The following is a 16710-nucleotide window of genomic DNA, read 5'->3' as shown; positions in this document are numbered from 1 at the left end:
AATGCCTATTGGACACCGAACTGTCACAGACTTATTCTCAATTATATTTTCACCTGATATTTCAGAGTATTGTCAGACTCATCTGATAAAATTCTAGGTTGAAATCATTTAGATTCAAAGAAATTATATCACTACATTTTATACCATATCATGATCTTTTAAAATTTTCTGACCACCTACAGAAAATAGTAGACTCAAATTTTATTTTTTAGAAAGGTTTCTAAATATACAATTTTCACCTACTTCTTGAAAGGTAGTTTATCTTTGTGAAGCTCCAGTACTTTGAAGTCTCCACACTAGGCATCAGCTTTAGTCATAACTTCTATGTGATAATGATTGCTTATTATCTCAGACTTTAGATGTAGTAAAATCCACTACTGAAAATTCAGAAAACACAATAAAGCTCAAATAGTAAAATAAAAAGCATATGAATACTAAAAGATGCCCAATACATGGGATTCCAAATCTCTTCCTTTTTCTGTATGCTTACTTATGGATGTGATATAAATCTCCATACATACACATATAGACATACAATTAGAACTATAATATAGAATAACATTGAATTAATCATATTTTTCTTTTACATCCTATGACAGTTAAGCTTAACTGTCAACTTGATTGGCTTGGGAGCCACCCAGGGGATTGATTAGTAAAGCACACTTTTGTGTGTGAGGAGGTGGGTAATAGAGGTGTGACCTTGGGTACTTTATGTGGCCCCTGACACTGTCCACTCTGGCAGTGGTCTCTCTACTGTGTTCTGATTGACATGAACTAAGAATCTTTGCTCTGCTATGTCCTTTCACCATAATGCTTCTGCCTTAGAGAAAGCTAACCATAGACTAAATCTTTTAAAAATGTTAACCAAATAAAACTCTCTCCTTTAAACCATGGGTGTCAGGTATTTTCTCCCAGCAACAAGAAATCTGACAAACACACAAAAAGTTGGTATTGAGAGCCAGGTGATTGCTGTGACTCTACTTGACCACACAGTTTACAAGCCCTTGGAATTCATTTATGGGAAGGCTTTGGAAAGGCTGAATGATGTATGCTAGTCAACCTCTAGAATTCTGTAGGCAAACATTGATGGGTAATTGTTGTAACTCAGAAGACCAGAATACCAATAGGAATGTAGACAGTAAAGGCCAGGCCCATGAGGTTTCAGTTGAGAATGAGAACTCTGCTGGGAAATGGACTGCAGTTCCTACATGTTAAATTGTGGCAAAAAAAAATTGTCTACATATTTCTCATGTTCTGATATTTGTGAAATGCTGAGAATAAGGCTGGTTGACCATTGATCTGTGAAGAAATTTCAAAGCAGCCTATATTCACATGTGATTTGTGTGCTGCTGGCTTCTATTAGTCAAAGTTATAATGAGACTCAAGGGCTAAAGGAACACCGAGAATTTTTAAAAACTTACATTTTCACCCTAAAGAAATCATCTGTAAAGTTCGGACAAAGGTAAATATGAAGAGGTAAGTTGCTGAAGAAATTGATGTCATTAAAAAGAATTCACATACTTTATACAAGATGCCTTAAGGATATCTTAGGAATCAGCAAGACCCAAGCCATCATAGGCTGTAGTATACCAAATATTTGTGAAAGCCTGTGGAACCCTGCTGGAGAAGGACTCCATGAAAAATTATTGTCCTGGGACTTATATCACCATGCTAGTCCCCTAAGGGCACAGAGTCCACTATAGTCATTGGACTATGTTCCACTGACAGCATTTTGGTGGTGTCCATGTTTACCAACAAGCAGAATGTAGTAGTTGTGGGATCATGGAAACTTCCATCCAGAATTCAGAAAAAGGTATGGGCCATGTGACCCTGAGAAGAGATTTTATGAAACTGTAAAAATGATGCCAAAGATGCACTGGGGAACCCAGAATGCTGGAGATGCCAGGAGCATGGAATGTCTGCAGAGGAAAGCTGTAAACTTTGAGCAAAGCTAAACTGCAAGAGAAGCCATGTGGACTGCAACCAACAAGACCATAGTGGTAGGGCTGCCTGAGCCCCGTGGAACTTACATCTCACCATTAGTTACCCTGGTTGTTGGACAGAGTGCTGTAAGTCTAAATGCTTGTTCCTCTGGATTTTGGTTTTTCTTTTGTTCTATTTATTTCTATCCACTGATTCCTCCCTTTTGAAATGGGATAACCATTTGGGAAGGGGATAACCACTGTACCTCAAAATTATGTAAAGTACTTTTTCTTGCACAGCTAAGAGTGTTTGTCTTCAGTCTCAGAAGACATTTCGCCTTGGACATTTGAAAATATGCTGGAATTGTTGAGACTTGGGGAAAGGCATTATATTTTGTGTTGTGTGCAGGATAGTTATATCATGTCAGCAGTATTATGTCGTCATTGTGCTTATTTGGAGGTGAACTATGTGTGGTTAGGGAGATATATTTGCCTGTCAAATTGACAAGGGTCGTATTTGATAGTATGCTTAAGTGTTAATTTGATTGGTTTCGGGACCACTTAGGGAATTAGTAAAACACATATCTGGGTGTGTCTGGGAGAGTTTCCTAATTACTTTCTAGATGCTGGGACAAAATAAAACCAACACCCAGAACGAAAGGAAAGGTTTATTTTAGCTCACAGTTTGTAGAGATTTCAATCCTTAGTTGGCTGGCTCCAAGGCAGGGTGACATGGCAGAGGGGCATCACAGAGGAGAAACAGTTCATGGTGTGACAGCCAGGAGGCAGAAGCTTCCCTTCTGCTTTTTCTTATATTTCATCCAGCCTATAAACCTATCTGTAGGTGCCACCCACACCCAGGGTAATTCTTTTTTCTTCAGTAAATCTACCACCCGCACCAAAAACTATGATAAATCAATTCAGTATCACAAGTGCATGATCCAGTTATTCCCGAGAGCCTCACTTATGAGCATATGAAGTTTTGAATGGACATCTAGATACAAGCCAAAACAGAGGATCATGGGTACTATCCTGCTGTCTCTCATGAGTTGCTCATACTGGTTAATTGGTCTCTTAGCAATATTCTTGAAACATATGAAGTTTCCAGAAAACTGGTGATTGTTGAACTTTATTTTAAAATTATTTAAATTTTTTTTCTGAATTTCTTGAAACTCATTTGTCCAAGAGCTTATGCATTTTCTTCATGGTTGATAATGGCCAATATAGTGATGATACATGGTAGGTATTCAGTAAATGTTTGTTGAATAAATTGTGTCAGAAGGTATCAGAGATTGTATAAATAATATGGCCCTTTTAGAAATTGGCAGCATGACCCAGGATAAATTACTTGGCAGTTATTTTCAGTTACCATGTCTGTCAATTTGGAATATGCAGTATTATTCATCTTCACCAAAGAGATGTTGAAGGATTAACAAAGAGACTCATTGAAAACACAACTGAAGTGCAAGAGAAATGATAATGAATTTTATTAGATTATAAAACTTGGCTCATTGTGTTATTAGTATTCTTTCTGTCTACTGAAATCACATTGGCAAGTGATGACCTAATTATAGCTCATTTGCCAGATGGCTAATTGTGGCAAGAAAAAAAAATTAAAAGATTTGCAGTTATTGTAGAAAGATGTGCAGTTATTGTAGATCTTGCTCTTGATAGTAAAACCTTTTCCCGAGTTACAGACTGATATTTTAGTATGATACTTTTCACCTTGTAACTTTGGAAAGCTGAGTATTTTTGACTTTAGGAGATTTATTCTAAAACTATGGAAAAAGAACGATGATCCAAAGAAGCACAGATTCTAAGAAAATAACCAATCAAGTTTAATGAAATATGTTTTTTTTTTTTTTCACAATATTGTACCAAATGTTGTTCGCAGGCACAGGATAATATACAACCCATCAGATATCTTCCCACTGTGTTTTCTAATCCTGCCTCTTACTAAAGGTCCAGGCTCTTAGGTGGAGGTAGTGTGTGTATGTACAAACCCCCAAAACAACTTCGGCCGTCATCAACCTTGTTATAAAAGACTATAAAATTCAGGTATTTTTCCATCTGTATCACGTGTGGAGTTTATTGTATTCTTCCGTATGCAAGTCATTTCTTTATCCTCACCTAGAGGCAGAATTTTATTAAGACTTTTAAGGCAATGACTTGTGTTACCTCCTGACTTTAGCACCACCTTGTGTAATTGAAACAAAATATAAAATCACCAGTTTGGAACAGTCCAACACAGATCTGATATTTCTTGTTATGTCTAGTCTTCGACCTTATAAAATATAAACATTTTCAAAAATTGATTTTGGTGTTCTGCTTTGCTCATTTCTTACTAAATATATGTCCAGTCTATTGAGTAATCCAGACGTGATTCAGAAGTTCTCTGATTTATGATCGTCTACAGGCTTCATTCTTAGCCCTTTATCAATTGGCGTTTTCTCCCTCTTGAGTCTAATGCAAAAATAAACACAGCCTTTGCTTTTGAAATGTCTGATAAGGTTGGTTTTCAAGGGACTATTCATCTGCCAAAGTATTTATTATTGTAAGGAAAGTTAAGAAAAGGACAACTAAGCAAAACATCGAAACAAATCAACTTAATAATATGTATTATTTGATTCCATACTGTGTTTGTACAACATACTGGCCTTTTTATATTTTTATTTTCTGGAAAGATTTATTATGTTTCATTTTATTCTTTGTCTTAGACAAATGGATTGGAAATCATGATAGAACTCACAATGTCCCATGGTGTTCATTTCTTATTCCTCTCACAGTTCAATGAGTTAAAAAAAAAATAGTAGTTAGCATATTGCACTTATTAGAATCCAACATTGATCTCATCTGTACCATATTATAGCATTTGTTACCAATCACCTTAATTGTAAAATGAATGGCTTAGTCACATATTTAATAATGAGTAGAATCGGCCTTCATAATCACTTCTCTATTGTTATCAATCAGCTATTTACATAATCACAGGGGAAACCATATTATTATTCACTGTGAGACAGAGTAACAAACATCAAGTTTAATTGCCCTACTAGGCACTGGAGTCATAATCTTTATACAACACTTAATGTTTTCATTACTTACTAATTCACTTATAATTATCCTACACTCACAAAAGTTAAGCAGCTAGCAAATGGTAGATCTTTCAGTGCTATTTATGCAGAGATAAACAAATAGATGTAAAATATGCTAGAGTGAATATATAGATCTCAGTTGTTCCACCTTATCTTTACTAAAACTGGTAAAACAGCTTTGAAGTGTTTACTTTTGGGGATCAAGGCTTCATATTCTTTTGTTGAGTTTGTTCGTTTATTTTGTAATGGCTTCTGGAGGACTCTCCAGCATGTGTCCTGCAGCTCATGATTCCTTTTCTTTGAAAAAGCAATTGCAGAAGACATAAAATGACTGCAATGTATAAAGTCATTTGTCCATTCATACACCCTGTGCACTTTTTAATGGTGGTAGTCTGTTGGGTATAAAGATGATTAATGGCAAGGGTTGTTTCATTGAAAGTCTGGAGTCTTAGAGATGTACAGATTCTAGATCAGAGTAAATAAATCTTTCTGAAATTGCTCTCCTGAGAAGAGAATGGAGACCTGGGAACATGACTTAAATACTGAGTAAGTTGTAAATTTTAAAATTTGAAAACAAAGTAATTTGTGATCTATCCCAATACATTTTCAAGAAACTGTGATCTCAAGCTGACAAAACACAAAATAGAGGCATGTATGCACTTTCAGTCTCTCCTGGAATAGCACCCAGAGGCTTCCTGAGACCACCGTGAAAACCATTGCTCTACTCTACCTGTGTGTGTGTGTGTGTGTGTGTGTGTGTGTGTGTGTAATATTTCGAATATTTAGTTTGACTGTTTACCTGCACTTTTGAAATATCAATCAACCCTGTGAATGCACTCACAGGTACACGGTTTGGATTAGAAATGATTTCAAGGCTTTAAGAACTACAATGTATTTGAAGGACTGACGAGAGAGAGTCAAAATTGAAAGAGTGGGAAGGATTAAAGAAAAGCATAATGAGAAGGCTTCCCAGAGAAATTGTTGATAAATCAGTATATATTAATGGAATACTTTATGTTCAGCAATACAGTGGTGACTAGAAGAACAGTGCTCCTCCTGCTCCCGTAGCTTCTAATCTATCAAGGAAAATAAGAGAGAATGGCTAATGGCTAAGAATCTTCTAAAATGTGTGAAAAATATGTAGTGCTTGGGAACAGGCATGAGTTGCTTCTTACAAAATTTGACCTGCTGTTCAGTAGGTACGTGAGTGATCTCTTGGTGATAAATTATTGAGCTGTCTGTTTAGTGTGTCTGAATGTGTGTGTGCTTTTCTGTGATGTTTTATATTTCATGAACACAAACTTAAAACTCAAAACACATGTAAAGATACTTTGAGACTGATGCTTTAGGCAAAAAGAATGTCAATCTATGACAGAATTTAATAACTAGAGCAGGTAAAGCTTGCATTGAACTGTGGACAAAGAAGAGGAAATTAGTATGCAAATAGAGAGTAGGGACAACAGAAAGAGCATTCCAGACAGAGCAGGACCTTTCCAGGTAGAGAGCAGGTGACTTCAAGAAAATCAGTGATGCTCAGTTTGCCTGGAGTGCAGACTACGACAGTGATGCATGTTGAAGTCTGAAGGCCAGAGCAAAATGTAGAGAGGCTTACGGGCCCGGTTGGGGCTATAAGCATGAGGTAGCTACTGGAAGATTTTCAGCGATGGGGAGGTGGTTACACAATAAGATGTGCATTTTGAAAAATGAACTCTGGTTGCACTGTGGAGAATGAATAGCCAAGGCCATAGAGCAAATTCCAGGAGCCCAGCCAGTAAGTTTTTAAATAAAGTTAGGTGAAATATTGTCCCATGAGAGAAGCAGTGAAGAAGCTGAGAAATGGGTAGATACATGAGATTTTGAGCAAGTTAATGATTAAGTGAGACCTTATCTTAAAAAACAAAGTAAAAGGGGGCTGGTGATATATCTGTCTCAGTGTGATAGGAATAAACAACTCATACATTAACATCTTTTGTCTTAAAAAGAAAAACACACTAACAGAGCTTTCAGTAATACAACTTTTTTGAAAAGTAAAAGTTTGCATTTGGTATGTTTTTGCACAGTTAATGTGGTCTTTGCTGTTGTGTGCATGCTGATGATTTGTCAAACCTTGCTGGGGGTGACTTGGCTCCTAGACCCGCAGAGAAGGCCCCACGTGTCCACTGTAGCACGCATGCCATATGTTCACAACCACTGCGCTAGGGTGTAGCTCAGTGGTAGGGCAGTGCTCGTGTAGCATGCCCAATGCCTTGAGTTGGAGCCCCAAGCCACAAAGCAGGCCTGTGTTTACAAAAATTTATGTCCCTATCCCTGCTGTTCGGTTCAAAACAGAACCAAGCAGCTCTGCTTCTTTGCTTATATCCAATAAACCAGTGCTTTATCAGGAGACATTTTCTGCTACATGATGCACAATCATGAAAATGCTTATAACCTTCAACATTGGTTTCTGACTCCCACCACTCTTCTGCATTTCCATCCTGAGTCACTAAGACATATGTCCCCAGCACTTAATACACAAGTTAACCTTAATCAATTGCTCTTTGCATTGCAGGGATCAGTCCCATTTCCTCACTTTCTACTGAAATGTCCTGTATAAATATACTACCTTTGTGTCTCAGGGAGCTCAGTGGTTGTCTGGGAATTAATAATTTTACATTCTCCTTTGAATAATATAATTCTCTTACTCAGTAGAACTGCAATAATCCAGTTCTCTTCCCTTTGCCCAATTTTTATTCCTTCCTTCATCTATATCATATACTGATAATACCTCATGCAAGATTATTAAAATGTTAGACAAATTATGCGTTGTAAATGCTCCATAGTCATACAACTTGGTTATTATAATTCCTGGATACCTGGAGAAACACACCATCCATACAAACGAAAAAAAAAAAATAATGCATAGCAATTTCATTTGAATTCATTAGCCAGCTAAAATCCAGACAGTAAAAGTTTTACTAGATTCTAATGCCTAACTATAGAATTTTAAGCACAATATTCTCCTGACTATTTGCATAAAAAGGCTTTTATTTGTTGCCTACAGTAGAAGGAATCAGTTTAAAGTAGTTAGATTAAGGTTATTTAGCATTGTAAATACGCTGCTCAAATAGGAACAAAATTCTGCTGGTTTGATATCCACATCTATACTATTTTTTTTTAATTGAAGCTAGCTATTTGTTCTGTAGATGTACTTTAATATATGAAGTACTGAACAATTTATTGAACTCTAACTCATACTTTTAAGTTATTCCCTAATCATTATTCACTATGAACAAGTAAGGCAGGGTTAAATAATGCATAAGAAAGTCTTTGAGGGATGTGTTGTTCAAAAGAAACAGAACTACTTTTTTCACTTCATGTGAGAGGTTTCTGAAGTATATTCTTTAAAAAAAATAAAATCTTAACAAGAAATATAGTGAGTTACTGAACACTTTTATTCTAAGCCCTCTGGTATTTATCCACACAGCTACTTAAAGGTTACTTTTACCACTTTGACACCTTTGTTAATCTGGTTTTCTTAACTATTCTCTGAGCAGTACTAGTTTTTCTGGTCAAATTGAAGAATGCTCTCCTTACCCTCTATTTCTCCTAGTGCAGCTAGTTCGTGTAGAACCTTGCTTGGATTTCCAACCCACCTCAATATTCAGGTTGTCATAAATGCATTTTGAGAAATGCTTTGTTGTTTTCGTTGGCTGCATACAATGTGACTGATCAAGGCAAAGATTTGCTTCTAGTAAATGCCATGGAGTATAACTCCTTCATTCTTTTCCAGTGCTGCATACTACCAGAAAACTACATGTCAATACATTGTTAATTATTAGCTTCCCTTGGTTATTTGATCTTTTGTGGTCTAGGTGGTAATTCTCACATGGCAGTTTAACAAGCACAGTGTTTTGTGAAGATGATCCAAATTAGTATTTCAGTTTAAGACATTTTATTATTCTTATTGCATATTTACTGATCTTTGATTATCTTAGGAGCGTTTGGTGTTCACTATTCCTTCAACAGAAGCACTCTTGAAAGCTGAACGTTACATCCAAACGTGCTTCAACTCCCTCTGTGTATCTACATACAGAGTCCAACAAAAATGCATACAGACTTCAGGAAAAGAAAAATAGCATGATATTTTTTCAACAGATGCTGTAACCCTCATATGGGGAACCCTAGAGGATGTCATAAATTGCAGAAAACCCAGTGCATTGCCTGCCCTTAAACAACAAATTGAAAATGTATTTGCAGCCGTCTCAGTGAACAAGGTTACCCAAGCAGCAGTCCCATACTAATAAATGTCTGGAAGCTCATGGCCACAACTTTGAGCACCGCTTATAATTGTAGAGGCCAAAGATCACTTGTATTAACCTTGTGATGTTTCAGTAAATTTAGTATTAAAATATTTATACAAGTTGTGCTTGTTCTGAATTAGATATACATTTTTTGATGAACTCTATTTTTTAATACAGAGAATAACATCAAATTGTAAGGCTACAGAATTCTTAAATTTGCCTCATTCAGTAAATTTTGGCATCATTAAAAAAAAATTTAGAATAATAATTGAGGGTGACCATTTCCATCCTGGTAATTTTAAGAATCATGTATTTCTTTTTAAAAGGTACTCATTCATTAAAAAATGTGAAATTTGGTTTTATTTTTTGTGTAAGATCCATATTAGATATGGGTATTATATATTTTTAAACTTCCTTTCTTTTCTATTATTCACTGTGTGTTATTAAAAAAAAATTTAGAATAATAATTGAGGGTGACCATTTCCATCCTGGTAATTTTAAGAATCATGTATTTCTTTTTAAAAGGTACTCATTCATTAAAAAATGTGAAATTTGGTTTTATTTTTTGTGTAAGATCCATATTAGATATGGGTATTATATATTTTTAAACTTCCTTTCTTTTCTATTATTGTAACTGTGTGTATTGTGATTATATATATAAATATATATATATATATATATATGACCTACATTTCTAATCTAAATTCATATTGACTTTTTAATTTTTTCATTTCCATCTTTGTTCTTGATTAAGAAGCAAATGATTTAATCTCATAAATAAAGATCACTTACTTTGTAAACAAAATATATAATAAGCTAGAATATACTGCAGGAAATACTATAATGAATCTCTAGATTTTCCCTAAAGTTGCTTTTCTTTAAATTTTACATACAACTTGGGACTGTAATATTCAAATTATGGTTAAAAAGAGGTAGGATATAAAGACATGATTATCTTTAATAATAATAACTTATTTCAACACTGCACTTTCAGGTAAGACTGTTACAGAATATTTTGAGTCTAAACACTCCAATTCTAAATTAGTACCTTGAGTGACTTTTTCAGGGATGGGCACAACCATTAGTAATCATCTTGTTCATTTCTCTAAATCCTGTTTTTTTATCTAACATTTGAATGCGAACAGCAAGGACATTGATGGCTCTTCCTTTGCCAACTAGCTGCAGAGGTGAAAGAAGCAAAGCACATGAGGAAAGTGTGGTTGTAACAACAAAATACTCGCTTTCTATAAAGATGAATTTCAGGACAGGGAGTTAGATTTTTGCTTACATGTTCCAGTTTTAGTTTTCGTATTGGAGTCTGCCTGCCTCACCTCTCAACAGTACTTTCATTTTTACCTTTCTTAAATAGAAGGTTCATGGAAAAAGACACTATGTATGGGTGATTTATTGTGGCCTGGAAAAGGTCAGTCTGGAAATAAATTACTAAAATTTGTTATTCCCAAGCATGCACCATTTAAGCTGTTTCAACTAATGTTCAGATAACCATTTAAGAATCTGATTTTGGCAGCATTTTATGGAGAACTTCTTTCAAAATGAACTTGCTTTAATTTGTACTGATTTGCATACAAATGTTTTGCATTCAAGAATTCTGATTTTGTTTCTTAGTTTTGAATTTTGTTTTTGCCTTTTCGGTTTGCTAATACTTCAGTATTTTTGCTGAACTACATTGAAAAAGAACTATTTACAAGTGAGGCATATATGCTTTTTCTGGCTCCTCGGGCTTTTCTTTTATGCCCCCACCACTCTACCCTGCCATAGCGTCTGGGTGTAGCCATCAGCAGTATTTCCTTGGTAGGGCTACTTCCCATACACTTCCGGGAGATGCTAGTAAAAATAGATGATTTTGTTTGTTAGTAACCCTGTTTGAGAGTATATTACATAAATCAGTAAATTGTAAAAGTGGATAGTTTCATCCCAACTCACAAATACCATTTCCACAGACGATTATGATCATTAACTGTTCTCCTGTACTCGCGTTGCCAGTGATGTAATAACCATCGCCCACAAATTCACCACAGCATGAAATTTATTTTAAGTGTTATTTTGAATAAACAACAAACTAGTGTAAATTAATCATACAAACACAGAACTAGTAGGAAAATATTCTTTTAGGGCAAATGTGAGTGGCAAGTTTGAATTCAATATTTCCTATGCCTTTTTATTATAAAGCATCTATATGTGAACTCAGAAAAGGCAGAAAGAAGAGCTTTCTGACCTTGAAATAGTGTCATGCAGAGCCAAGATTTTTTTAAGGAGTTAAAGGGGGATACATTCTAAATGTAAATATGATATCTCTTGGGCAGCTGTTTAAATGTTTGCCTTTCTCCCCAGATCTTGACCTCACACAAGTTACTCCAGAGGTTCTCTCTCCCTCATATTAGGCTCATCCAACCGTTACTTTGAAAATTTTTGACTACAAATCATCATTCTCGATTCTGTCACTTCTCTGCTCACATAAAGCTGACCTAAGAAAAGAAAAGGCGTATCATGTGTTCCACATGATACATCTAAAATTTGGATTCAGGTGACTGGAGAAACACAACACATTTCCCCCACATCACGAATAACAGTCTGTGGCTTCAGTGTTCTCCTGTGTTGGAGAAGAAAGCACTTTAACCAGGCCCAAACCTCAGACAAGATGCTCTTGTGCCCTGCAGTCAAGTAAAAGAGGAATCTCTGCCAATGTGAATCAGACTCACTGCTCAGCAACAGAGCAGCCACAGTCCTTGCTGATGGGCTCCTTCTAAGCCTCGCGGGTGCACCCAGGCAGAAACAGCAAAATCCCACCTTCAGTCAGGAAGTTTGTGAGTTTAACACAGCCAAGCCCTGTGCATTAATATGGATGAAATAAACCCAGAGACAGGGCTTTTGTTGATGGGCATTCTTGTTCAGGGGCCTTGCTTTTCCTGTGCTGATAATCTTTGCAGAGTATGAAGCCAGGTGTCCTCTGGATGCAAATGATTTATGAAGGTTAATTCTTTGGAGGAGGGCTGATTGCATGGTGTGTTTTCTGTGAGGTCACCCACTGTCCTTTGAATTCTCTGTGTGTGTTAATTGCAGCAATTTGAATTATTTTATTTAAATTGCCAACGAAATTGTAGCAATTAAAACAGCATGAACTGTTTCTGTTTGCTTTTCTCCTCTGCTGCATATGCCATTTTGGACTCTACCAGGTTAACTTTATTAGTCCTATAATTTACTCCTCAACTTTTATATCTGCAGGTTTTGTGTGAGCAACATGAGACTGACTTCTTTTGCACATACTTTAGGTGCTGGTACATAAAGCTATAGCTTCGTTCCAATGGGCTGCTTTTCCTTCCATGATCATGTGTTAATAATCCTGTTTGTTGTCAGTGTTAATGCCTAGCAAGAGATTTGAGTGATTAGCCCACTGACTCCAGATCTGTGTCTTCATTGTGAACAGTTAACTGCCTATAACTTTTGTGCACAAAGATAAATGGAAAGGGCTCTTTAGGAGTTTATGTTTTAACACAAAGATATCATAAACAATGTTGACCTATATATGATTCTTCCTAATAATACACAACTTGAAAATGCAAGTTAATACAACCAAACCACCCCTCTACCCTTCCCTCCCTGAACTCATTAGACTCAGTATCCTGATTGTAATCGGGAGCGTGAACTCTTCTTCCCATAGCTACAAGTTTCTCCTTGAGAAAAAGAGGGAGTGAGAAAGAACTTCAATAGTTCCAGCCTGGCTAAGCGAAGGTCTCGTTTTACTCGCTCAAGTGTGAAAGTTATCTTCTGGGTCTGATGAACAAAACCGATGACTAAAGGAAGACCCAAAGCAATGTTTCTTTGATAGCTTATTGTCCATGCTAGCAGAGTTAAATCTAAATATCCTTCTACTAAATTACAGGGGCTTGAGGTGGGGGTCACTGCATGCTCACAGTTAGTCATATAAACCACAAACATTCCTAAGGGATGCAAAGAGATGTATAACACTGTATCGCTGACTCTGTGTCCTTTATGACATCTTGAATTGTCAGATTCTTCCTCACGATCTTCTTTTGTGTGTAATACTTTTCGGTAAACCAATCTTTAGCGGGTATATTGCATGCTTTAAGGTTAAGGATGTTTTAAAATTATTCATAGCATTTGATATTTAAACCTAATAGGACAAGAACCTCTTCTTACATTATGACCTTTCAAGAAGTATGTTAAAATGTAAGAGTGATTAATTGACAAACACCCAAATATAAGTTAAAGTGTTACGTAAAGGCTGTCTCCTCCTCACAAGCCATCATCCCTATCTATTATAGTCTATTCAATTATATAAGTTGTTCGTAACAATTCAGCTCTTCTAGATTAGAAATCTTGGTCAAATCTTTTTTTGAAAGGAGATTTGTATTTAAATTTTCTGCCAATTTTCCTAATGTCAAGATTAGAATCGCCAAGATTTCTACCAAATTTTCTACAGCAACAGGGTAGGCAGCACTCCGAGGACCCAATCTGTAAAATGTGTCAGTGTCGCTAATCACAGTCTGACACTCTAAAGATTAGTTTGCTATGAAAATGAATCTCAGGAGACTAGACCAGACAGAGAATGATTCATGGATTCACAATGAAATGCCACATCGTTTTAGGGATTATAATTAACTTTTCCATGGTACCATCTAGCTACAGCATTTGAGGTCACATGGTACTTGGCTCTTTGCTTGATCTGTATATTAATTATAGAAGTAGAGAAGAGACATCCTAGTCTCTTATAACCTACACATGCCATCCATGCAGGGAACCTGAAGGAAACCTTCTTGTGAATATAAAAGTCTAGAACTCATTTTTTTGAGAAGAGAAGTCCTTCTAGATGCAAAGCTCTGGGCAAAAGTAACTTCCTTTGTTGCTTGTTAGTGACTTTTGTTTATAGTTCTGTTCATTTGTTTTCTAACTAACAGAAACCTGGTTGCACACTGGATTGTGAAGCAGAAATAAATGGACCCATGTGAGATGCTCTTGCTGCTGCAGATCTCAGAGTAATTAAGGAAGGTAATTAAGTATGCCATGGCTATTTTTCATATAGTGTTCTTGCTAAATTTGATCCAGTGTGAGCACAAGAGACTAGCAGAGTTATTGCGTTCTGTTTTTCAAATTCTAATGAAGGAAACTGGTGGTTTCTATAGTTCAGTTTATGACTTCCCACTTATCTTAATTGGGTCATCCCCCTACCGCCTCTTCTTTCTAATTATAGCCCTGTTGCAAATTTTGATTCACTTCAAATGAGAATTCTGGAATAGAGTAACTTTTCACAGTGTATATATCCAGACTACTAGATCAAACAGCAGTGTCCCACCTCTTTACCTTTATCACTCTGATAGTTTTATAATTCCTAGCACAGCACACATTCATCCCTTGATTTACATTGCACATTTATGTGCTGATTCTTAAAACAAGGCCTGATTCAGAGGTGTTCACCAATTCCCTAGAGTTCTTGGATTTCTTCCTGAGCTCTGGTGAGTGCTTAAATAATACTTAATGACTCGCAACACAAACTGTTATTTGTCTGGTTGAAAGAGAACTCCAGAGAGTAAAATTTATTATTATCATTATTACAGAAACACTTAAGAGAACACAAGAGTTACAGAAACAGTTTTACTTTGAATCAGTATTTACACTGTAATGCATTTAAATATCTACCTATGTTTCTTTAGATCGAATGGTCTGTTAAGTGAGGAAAGGGAAGAAAGATGTGGTTTTGCATTGGGAAGTGGTTTCTGACAGCAGATTTCAAGTTTCTGCTGATAGATGGACTATTTTCATTTCTTACTTGAAAAACCAGTCAACCAAGAGTCAAATCCCTTAAGTAATAGGTTTTGAGTTAGGCATAACTGGGTCTGAATCTCTGGGCAGTTGCTTCCTATCATTGTGACCTTAGGGATGTGGTTTACTTTTATTAAGCCTCACTCTCTTTTGTGTAAAGAGAAGGGAATGCTGTTTCCTGAAGAAATGTTCAGCAGAATAAGTAGAAATGTCTCAGAAAGTTCTTGGTGTCTGACAGAGTAGATAGCAGTTACCTTCCTTATTGGCTGGAAAATTTCAGGAAAACAGGAAAAGAGGACATTGTCCAACAAATTTCATTGTTTTATACATTGTGGAAAGTTTTGTAAATTTGTCATTGTTAGATCCTTATTTTATCTGTGATTTCACTGTGATTTTCTCTTTAACCCTTAATTTCATTAACTCATGAGGAGTAAAAAAGGTGAGATGGAGACTATATATAAAATTTTACATATAATAATTCACAAAATGACTTTCAATGGTGGATGGTAATTTCAAATTATACTCTTTAAAAAAAATAGGAAAAGAAAAGTGAGGAAGAAAAAGTAAAGGCATATGAATCACTCTTGGGCTCCCTGCTTTAATTTCAGAGTTACTTATATGAATTTAATGTATTAAACTTTCACTGTTTAATTATTATAAAAGCTGCAAAAATTCCTGACATATCAATGAATAAATATTATTTAATGTCTACTCATAAGAGTTCAATCTTCATAACCTTTTGAATTTCTTAACATGGTAATTGTACTTTCTCATAAAATCAGTTATAAAATTATTTCTCACAAGAAGTTCCTTGACCTCATTCTTGTGATAATGGATGTATTTATTTCTCTCTCCGCTGAGAGACAGCTGAAAGATGCCACAGCAATGTCAAGGGCCATGTGTTTTGCACTGTCACGGGAAAAAAAAAGATTTAACAACAGTCATTTCTCTCGCCGTGGTGGTGCATACCTGCATTCTCAGTCCTCTGGAAGGCTGAGGCAAGGGGATCACAAGTTTGAGCCCAGCCTGAGAAACTTAGTGACTTATAAAAAATAAAAAGACTGGGAATGTAGCTCACTGGGAAGGACCAGGCTTCAGCCCCCAGTGCCACAAAACCAAACAAACAAGTAAGGCAGTCATCCTCTCTCACTCCCTGGACTATGAAAATTTACAGGGAAACAACCTGGTAAAATTCTGTTTTGGTGTGTAATTTCCTGCACTAAAAAGATCTCCAATAGGTACATATCAGTCCCCAAAAATCTCCAAGATTAAAGCCTCTAAAATGATCTAGCCTCGTGTTAGACTTAGGAAAGGAAATTATATTTTAGTGTAAAAATGATCAAAGAAAAGCACAATTGAAATACAGAATATATGAACATTATATATAAACATGTTATTTAATTCATTTTCACATTTTATCAATATATTTGTAGTTGTTCTGTTGAACAAGTGGAGACATCTGCTAAAGCTGTGATTATTTTCATTGTTGGATGTGAAACTGAGTATCCAATGTAGCTTGATTCCCTCTGCAAAATTTGGCTTGTTTTGAAAAATAAACCTAGAAAGAAGTAAACCCTGGTAGTGATATTTCAGTAAATATAGCTGAACAATTTC

The 16710-nt window shown here is 35.8% G+C and overlaps 1 long non-coding RNA gene across 1 annotated transcript in view; it reads left to right on the top strand.

Annotated features, from left to right (window-relative positions):
- The window catches only part of LOC104848924, a 34433-nt gene extending 20114 nt beyond the window's left edge, over nt 1-14319 (top strand). The window contains exon 3 of the long non-coding RNA XR_776601.1: nt 14235-14319. This is a non-coding gene — a long non-coding RNA (uncharacterized LOC104848924). The remainder of the gene's footprint in view (nt 1-14234) is intronic.
- Nucleotides 14320-16710: the final 2391 nt, after the last annotated feature.

This window comes from Fukomys damarensis, unplaced genomic scaffold (assembly GCF_012274545.1).
Source record: "Fukomys damarensis isolate Sample0158 unplaced genomic scaffold, DMR_v1.0_HiC HiC_scaffold_33, whole genome shotgun sequence".
Classification (NCBI taxonomy): domain Eukaryota; kingdom Metazoa; phylum Chordata; class Mammalia; order Rodentia; family Bathyergidae; genus Fukomys; species Fukomys damarensis.
This window is presented reverse-complemented; position numbering and strand designations above follow the sequence as displayed.